The sequence below is a fragment of the Labeo rohita genome, chromosome 16 (assembly GCF_022985175.1).
Source record: "Labeo rohita strain BAU-BD-2019 chromosome 16, IGBB_LRoh.1.0, whole genome shotgun sequence".
Classification (NCBI taxonomy): Eukaryota; Metazoa; Chordata; class Actinopteri; order Cypriniformes; family Cyprinidae; genus Labeo; species Labeo rohita.
The window spans coordinates 31239703-31248637 of record NC_066884.1 but is presented as its reverse complement, the minus strand read 5'-3'; the positions used below and the strand labels follow the sequence as shown (position 1 = coordinate 31248637).

The following is an 8935-nucleotide window of genomic DNA, read 5'->3' as shown; positions in this document are numbered from 1 at the left end:
GTGTTCGGAACTTCTGCTGGATTCATGGGAGGCGAAGTATTCTGTAACCAGGACGCTGAGGCAGAAGTAGAATCCATGTGCAGAAGTTTATTAGAAACAGCAGCAAACATAAACGTGAAAACAGGCAGAGGGTCGATAACCAATAAGGCAGTCCGAGAATGCGACAGTCCAAGGGATAATCCGTGAGGCAAGTGTGAATAACCAGGCAATGAGCCCAAACCAATAAATCAGTCCAATCAAGCAAATAATCCGACAGGGGCGATCCGTAAACTCAATAAACCAAAATCAAAGCGAGACAGCAACAGGTAATCCAACAGAGAAATATAAACGCTCGGTAAGGCAGGTAAAACTGGCAATACTTCACGAAGTAGTAAGCACATGGCCAGTCTTTATATAGTGCCAAACAGGAAGTAACAGTAGAAGCAGCAGAGGGAGCGTGCAGGCAGTTCTAGGGTGAGGGCTCCCTCTGCTGGCTTGGCGTTACAAACAGACTCATCCGGGCAACTTAAGTCGGTGATATGCACTTGATAGTTTTTCTTGGTGGAAGCTTTGCATTTGGTTAGATAATAAAATATTAAAACTCAATTCAATATTATGTGTACAATTTCTTAATTCTGTCATTCTGGTATTGTGGATTTGCTCTGTTGTTTCATACAAACGCTGCTGCTACTTCTTTGTTTTGTACACTGTAATGGATTATAAGGTAACTAACAAACTAGTACTGTAAGTACTAGTACTTTTTTATGTGGTGAAATGTTGTGTAATAAAAGTGGTATGACCCTTAAATGTCCGTCTAGTTTAAAGTGGCTAGCAAATGATTTCTTCATGGAAGCTTTGTGTTCAAATATTTCAACTCAGATCAGTGTTTTGTGTTTAATTGTTTTCTTCTGTGGCAAGCAGCTGTGTAATAAGTGGGATAATGTACATCCAGCCAGTTGTTATCACAAAATAAAAATGTATATTACATCTTACTTACTTATAATCTTAATTCAAATGATGAAGGATTTTGAAAATCTGACAGTAATCAGTGTTGAGTGCTGCTGTAAGGTTAACTCTGCCTGGCTTAAATGTTTCAAAATGATTAACAGTTGAAAATATTGGAAAATTAGAAAAGTAATCAAAAAGTAATCAAATGTAATAAGTTACATTAATAAAGTAATTAAAAAGTTACACTACTTATTACATTTTAAATAGGGTAACTTGTAGTCTGTAATCTATTACATTGCCAAAGTAACCTTCCCAACATTGCTCCCCACTCAGTGACGCACACACTGAGAAACCAGATGAAAGTGCTCTAGTTACTGGCGATTCTATTGCACGGAATGTGAAAATAGAGACACCAGCTAGAACTGAAGATCTCCGAACCCGACAGGGTCCTGTCGGGTTCGGGCTTAATTTATATAATTTTACACGGGCTCAGGCCGGGCATGGGTTTGCGCTCCGGCTTGCGCGGTAAATGAGCAGTCATGTGATGCGTTTCGATTAGCGCGAAAATGGATGTTGAGGAGGCGAAACGAAGGTTTGCCTCTGGCGATTACGTTTTGGCAAAATTTACAAAACTTGCAAAATTAGCCAGATCAGTACTATGCATCCCAGCCAGTAGCAGCAGCAGTGAAAGGGTGTTCAGTGCTGCTGGATCCACCATCAGTGAGTGCAGGACCGCGCTGAAGCCATCTACCGTGGATTCAATAAATTTCCTCCCCAAAAACATGTAGCCTAATCTTGGTGAGTAAAGGTTTGTCAAATTATAACTAAATATTAATTGAGTCTTAAATGCATAATGTAGACAGAATATATAGGCTAATGTTGGCATTATTCTTTTATAAATTTCAGCTGCTATTCACTGTTGCGTTGAGGCCGGATTGTGGAGAGAAGTAGCGAAGCAAATCCAGCGGAGCCTTTATCTTAATTTCGTTATTTTATTGCTAAATACCCATCTTAATTTAGAATTTATCTTAATTTAATTTGTTAAGAAAGACTCATTTTTATTGCCACGTTGACCTAGTGTCTGCTTAGGCCTAGGCCTAGGCCTAACTTTTAAGGCCCGATTACAGCTCTAACACCAGCCACCATAGTCCAATGTTTACTGGGAGCCAGAGCACCTGACATCTTGGCAAATTTAAAAGTGCTGGCTAAGGCTAAATTCAGTAAGATTGTTATTCACGTCGGCACTAATCATGTTCGACTTTGCCAGTCGGAGATCACTAAAAATAATGTTAAAGAGGTGTACGAACTTGCAAGTTCGATGTCAGACACTGTAATTTGCTCTGGCCCCCTCCCTGCTTATCGTGGTGACGAGATACATAGCAGACTGTCGTCATATAGTCTTAGAGTTTGCACTTGACTAACTGGAAGCAGACAGACTGGCTAAACCACCGTCTGCTAGCCGCCTCACGTCACCAAAATCAGTTAATTCTAAGCACATAGAGACCCTTTCACCTAGATATCATGCTATCAAGACTGTGTCTGTTCCCTGAGCTAGAAAATACAAAAAAAGTCCAAACCAATTTAAGAGCAACAATCTAATTGATGTTCAACAAACAAAAATGTATATAATACACAGAAACAAATGATAAAGCTTGGCATACTGAATATCAGGTCCTTTTCTACAAAATGTGTAAATTTGTAATCGATATGATGATATGATCATTGATCATAACCTTGATGTGCTCTGTTTGACAGAAACCTGGCTAAAACCAGATGATTACATTATCTTAAACGAGTCTAGACCTCAAGATTACTGTTATAAACATGAGCCACGTCTAAAAGGTAAAGGGGGAGGTGTTTCTACAATTTATAGCAATATTTTCAGTGTTTCTCAGAGAACAGGCTTCAAGTATAACTCGTCTGAACTAATGGTGCTTCATATAACATTATCCAGAGAAACAAGTGTTAATGATAAATCCCCCATGACGTTTGTACTTGCTACTGTATACAGGTCACCCGAGCACCACCAATTTGCTGATTTTCTATCTGAGTTAGTGTTGGCTACAGATAAAGTCTTAATAGTGGGTGACTTTAACATCCATGTTGATAATGAAAACTGCACTGGGATAGACATTCTGAACTCTACTGGGGTTAGACAACACGTGTCAGGACCTACTCATTATCGAAATCATACTCTAGACTTAATACTGTCACATGGAATTGATGTTAATGTCGTTGAAATTCTGCAGCAAAGCAATTATATCTCAGATCATTATCTAGTCTTGTGTATACTCCAGATAACGAAAACTGTAAATTCAACACCTTATTACAAGTATGGTAGAACCATCACTTCTACTACAAAAGACTGCTTTGCAAGGAATCTTCATGACTTACCTGAATTCCTTAGGATGTCCAATAGCTCAGAAAAACTTGATGATGTAACAGAAACTATTCACTCTCTCTTTTCTAGTACTCTAGATACGGTCGCTCCTTTGCGCCTAAGGAAGATTAAGGAAAACAGTCCGACTCCGTGGTATAACGAGCACACTCACGCCCTAAAGAGAGCAGCCCGGAAAATGGAGCGCAGCTGGAGGAAAACAAAACTAGAGGTTTTTCGTACTGCCTGGCATGAATGTACCCTAGATCTGATTACTTTTCCACTCTTTTGGAAGAAAACTAACATAACCCTATGTATTTATTCAATACAGTGGCTAAGTTATCGAAAAATAAAGAACCAACAGGCGTTGACTTTGCTCCTCAGCATAGCAGTAATGACTTTATGAACTACTTTACTTCCAAGATCAATACTATTAGAGATAAAACTGTCAACATGCAGCCGTCAAATACAGTATCACATCAGATGCGCTATAGATCTCCTGGGGAACAATTCCACTCATTCTCTACTATAGGAGAGGAAGAATTGTATAAACTTGTTAAATCATCTAAACCAACAACATGTATGCTAGACCCTATTCCATGTAGGCTACTAAAATACTTGCTTCCAGATGTCATAGGTCCTCTTTTGATTATTATTAATTCATTGTGTTTGGGATATGTCCCCAAAACCTTCAAACTGGCTGCTATTGAGCCTCTCATTAAAAAACCACAACTTGACCCCAACAAATTAATTAATTACAGAACCTCCCTTTTCTGTCAAAAATATTAGAAAAAGTAGTATCCTCACAATTATGTTCCTTCCTACAGAAAAATCTGTGAGGATTTCCAGTCAGGTTTTAGACCGTATCATAGTACTCAGACTGTTCTTATTGGAGTTGCAAATAATCTGCTCCTGTCATCTGATCGTGGTTGAATCTCTCTGTTAGTGCTACTAGATCTTAGTGCTACATTTGACAATGTTGACCACAACATTCTCTTGAACAGACTTTAAAATTATGTTGGGATTAGTGGTAGTGCATTGGCATGGTTCAAATCGTACTTATCTGACCGCCATCAGTTTGTGGCAGTGAATGAGGAGGTATCATATCGATCACAAGTGCAGTATGGAGTACTTCAAGGTTCAGTACTAGGGCCATTACTTTTTACGCTTTACATGTTACCCTTGGGAGATATCATCAGGAAACATGGTGTTAGTTTTCACTGTTAGGCTGATGATACTCAGCTCTATATTTCTTTGTGGCCTGGCAAAACATACCAATTTGAAAAACTAGATTGTGTAGTTGAGATGAAAAACTGGATGAATTTCTTACTGCTAAATTCTGAAAAAACAGAGGTGCTAATTATTGGACCTAAAACCTCTGCGTGTAATAACCTAAAGCACTGTCTGATGGCTGTTCTGTCAATTCTTCGTCATCAGTTAGGTGTGCTATTTGATAGCAATCTTTCCTTTGAAAACCACATCTCCAGCATTTGCAAAACCACATTTTTCCATCTCAAAAATATATCTAAATTACGACCTATGCTCTCAGTGTCAAATCCCGAAACGTTAATTCATGCGTTTATGACCTCAAGGTTAGATTATTGTAATGCTTTATTGGGTGGTTGTTCAGCACGCTTAATAAACAAACTCCAGCTGGTCCAAAATGCAGCAGCTAGAGTTCTTACTAGAACCAGGAAGTATGACCATATTAGCCCGGTTCTGTTAACACTGCACTGGCTCCCTATTAAACATTGTATAGATTTTAAAATCTTGCTAATTACTTATAAAGCCCTAAATGGTTAGCTCCTCAGTACCTGGGCGAGCTCTTATCACATTATAGTCCTTCACATCCACTGCGTTCTCAAAACTATGGCAAATTGATAATGCCTAGAATATTAAAATCAACTGCGGGCAGCAGATCATTTTCTTATTTAGCGCCCAAACTCTTATTCCGAGGTCACCTTAACCACCAGATCCAGTCCGTATCCAGATCAGCTGGTTACTGCAGTCCCCTGGATCCAGTCCGTACCCAGTCCAGACGGTGGATCGGCACATAGAGAGGTGCCGCTGTCATCTCTGGCTTGCTTAGTTGGGGACACTTCATTTTCAAACGATATTGTATACTATTTGAACTGAACTGAGCTGAGCTAAATGATGACATCATTGAATTCAATAATGAACTGCCTTTAACTGGAAATTGAGCGTTTACTGTTGCCCTTTTGCATTATTGATGCACTAGTTCCTGATGCACTAGTTCCTAGAGCACCATTTCAGGCAGGTGCCGCTGCTGTTACACGCTGTCAGGTGTGCCATGAAAACTATCCAAACTTCCTATCACTACATTTCTTTAATATGATTATTTTTTAATCATTGCTATTGCTCATCTTTATGTCTGTTTGTGGGTTTTACAAATATTTAACCAATGAAAAGCCCCCATTTAGAATGAAATGCCACACACAGTCTGAAGTGCAGACAGATCTCTGCTCGTCCTCAGAGTAAAGATAAATAAAGAACTGATGTTTAAATAAGTGCAGTGTTTTCTTTATTCAAAAACACTATATCTATAAGGCTAATGTTTTTTGAGAAGAGTCTTAGCATTTGCTGTGTAAGTGTAGCTAATATCTTGCAGCTACACAAATCAGGGTTCAGTAACAGAGTAAACAGGGGTTTCCCCACATGCATCAGTGACACAACTGTAGAGACCATTCAATAGGAAATTTGTCACTCACTCTTTACATAATATTTGTTGTGTATACACAGTTTAATTTTCAAACACCGCAAAATGAAATGCCCTCAATGTCATGCTTTAAGTAAGGCATAAAAGTTAAAAAAAAAAAAAAAAAAAAAGAAAGACCTATATTATAGATTTGTCTGCTGTTTTTAAGAGAAAATATAGGCTATTTTAACACAGTGAGAACGCGCACATATGCCCGCCAACATAGTTTAACAGTGTATTAGCCATGGTATTAAATTATTAGTGAATGTACTACAATGCAAAAAGTTGCTTCTTAACGGATGACATCACATACAGTAGCACCCATGTTGATTTATTACATCAAACCACATAACACCACCATGACTGAGTTTGGATTTTGGATGCTACAGTTAAGAAAGATTTTTAATTTTTGGTACGAATGTGTGATGAAGCAGTCTTCCTATCTTATATAAAAGTTAAGTTTTTATCAACCTCTTCCACAGAGTCAGCAGATTTGTGTTCTTGTCCTTGTTGCTGTTGGGTGTCATGTCCTTGGCCACTGAGCCGCTCACTTGAAAGTTCAGGCGGCTGAATTTCTGGGAAGTGTCAGTCACAGAGGAAATTCCGACTGAGAAGATATGCTGGTCAATAACAAAAAATAAAGGAGAGAAAAATCAATTATTAAAATCTTATTTAAACATTCTAAAAAAAAAGCATAGAAACCTTAAAAATCAAGTACTGGTTGTGAATAGATTGAACCAGCAGAAAGATTTAGAGACCTACAGGTTTTCAAACTGGGTCACAAGGGGCACTTGCAGAGCTGCAGAAACCAACAATAATGTAGAGGTATATGATGTACATAAATCTTACATAGTTTTTGGAATATATAGAGAGAGTACACAGTATAAATAAGAGTACTGTTTCTTAAAGATTACTATTACAATATATATATATTAGAATATTACAAACAGTACTTGTCAAAAGTTTGGAAACATTACACTATTAAATGTTTTAAAGAAGTTACTTATGTTCACCAAGGCTGCAATTATGTACTCAAAAATACTGTGAAATAATAATATTGTGAAATAGTATTGCAATTTAAAATGTTTTGTGTTGTAATTTATTTTTAAAATGAAATTTATTTCTGTGATCCAAAGCTGATATTTCAGCAGCCATTATTCAAGTTTCTTGCTGCTCAGAAACATTTACTATTACTATTATCAATGTTGAAAACAGTTGTGTTACTAATATTTATGCAGAAACAATGTTATACTACCATTCAAATTCTTAGTGTGTGTGTGTATGCTATTTCTATTTTTAAATCAAAATTAATGCTTTTATTCAGCAAAAATGCATGAAATGCATCCTTATATGAACTATCTTATTGATTTTGAAATTTTGCAATATGTTTGCTACTATATTCTAACAATGATTTGGTAATTTCCTATTTTGTGCAAATAAACAAATTTCCCAAAAATTCTCATTCAAGTTGTTCTATTGTTGTCAGCATAAAGTCTGCAGATAATTCACTGGGTTTAATCTATAACTTAATCTATACTAAAGTGCTCCAATTTAAATGTTTTTGTTTAACATACTTGTAATGACTGACCCAATCAGACACATTATTATTTGTTATATTTAACAAACAATCCAACACATCCCTCACCCAACAACTGGACAAACAAAGACTATAGAATACCCAGGACATAGAATACCCAAGGAAAAATGCAATGCTCATTATGGCCGTGAAGCCCCGCCTTCTTAATAAAAGAGCCATTTGTTGATTAGTAAAGTCAACGTGTCACTGCAGCTGCCATTAGAAGTCCCATGTTGCTATAGAAACAGTCAGCGTTCTGAGACGTGCACTCAGTACTGTGCATGCGCACTGGCTGATCTTTTTTTTTTAACGCCATTGGAGTATAAGGAACAACATTTACAATGCTGGTGATTTTAAATATGAAATTTAATCGTAAGCTTGGTGCCAGAATTTCTGTGTACTAACCCTAAGCCACAGCTAACACTCAGAGGCTCTGGTTACCATAGTATAAAAGACTACAAAATACCCAAGATGTGTTACTCGTATAGTTTTGAATGGGGAAAATGATGAGCTGAATGATGACATCATTGAATTCAATGATGAAACACCTTTAACTGGAAATTGAGTGTTTACTGTTGCCCTTTTGCATTATTGATGCACTATTTCCTATTTAATACTGTACAGCTGCTTTGTCACAATTCTGTATTGTTAAAAGCGGTATATAAATAAAGGTGACTTGACTTGACTTGAACAGTTTTGGAGAATTTTATGTTTCCCCTTTCAAAGTGATAGGAGCTGCACTTGCATGCCCGAGAGGCGTTCCAAAGATAGCCGCCGAGTGAAATGACTTGCCTTAAAGGGACTTTGGTATAAAGGACATCTTAGCAAGATAAGAGGGCTTTTATGACCCAAAGGAATTTAGAGACAGTTTTACGCATTAATTCATAGAAAAACCTCTCCAGAAATGAGCAGGCACATCCCCAGTACATTGTGTGTATTATTACTGTTTTTTTTCTATTGTCTTTTGCATTGTATACTGTTTTTTTGTCACTGAAATAAGGCCATAAAATGCATACATTTTTTAACTTGTTTTTTGAGAACTGCATGTGGTAGACTAGAGTTTTTTGCTACAAAATGATGTGAAAAACATCCTGCTCACTCATTAGATGTCATGTAAGACATATTTTGTCTTAAAAAAGGCTGTATGCAAGGGAGGGACGATGGCCATGAATATTAAGTGATTCACACCTAAAAGACAAAAGGCTGTGACTGTTAATGTCGCAGGACCTCCCCCATGGATTTCAAAGTTATGTTGCAACTTTCTACCTGGGAGAGAACTCTCCTGACCACAGGCTAACAACTTCTTAAGTGTGTCAGTCTTCAACCCCCGTAAAAACTG

General features: G+C 37.4%; 1 protein-coding gene across 1 annotated transcript in view; it reads right to left on the bottom strand.

The window, feature by feature from the left end:
- Positions 1 to 5655: 5655 nt before the first annotated feature.
- LOC127177872 (F-actin-uncapping protein LRRC16A) overlaps positions 5656 to 8935 on the bottom strand; it is a 426319-nt gene continuing 423039 nt past the window's right edge. The window contains exon 48 of the mRNA XM_051130392.1: positions 5656 to 6640. The gene's annotated coding sequence lies outside the window, so the exon portion shown is untranslated. The remainder of the gene's footprint in view (positions 6641 to 8935) is intronic.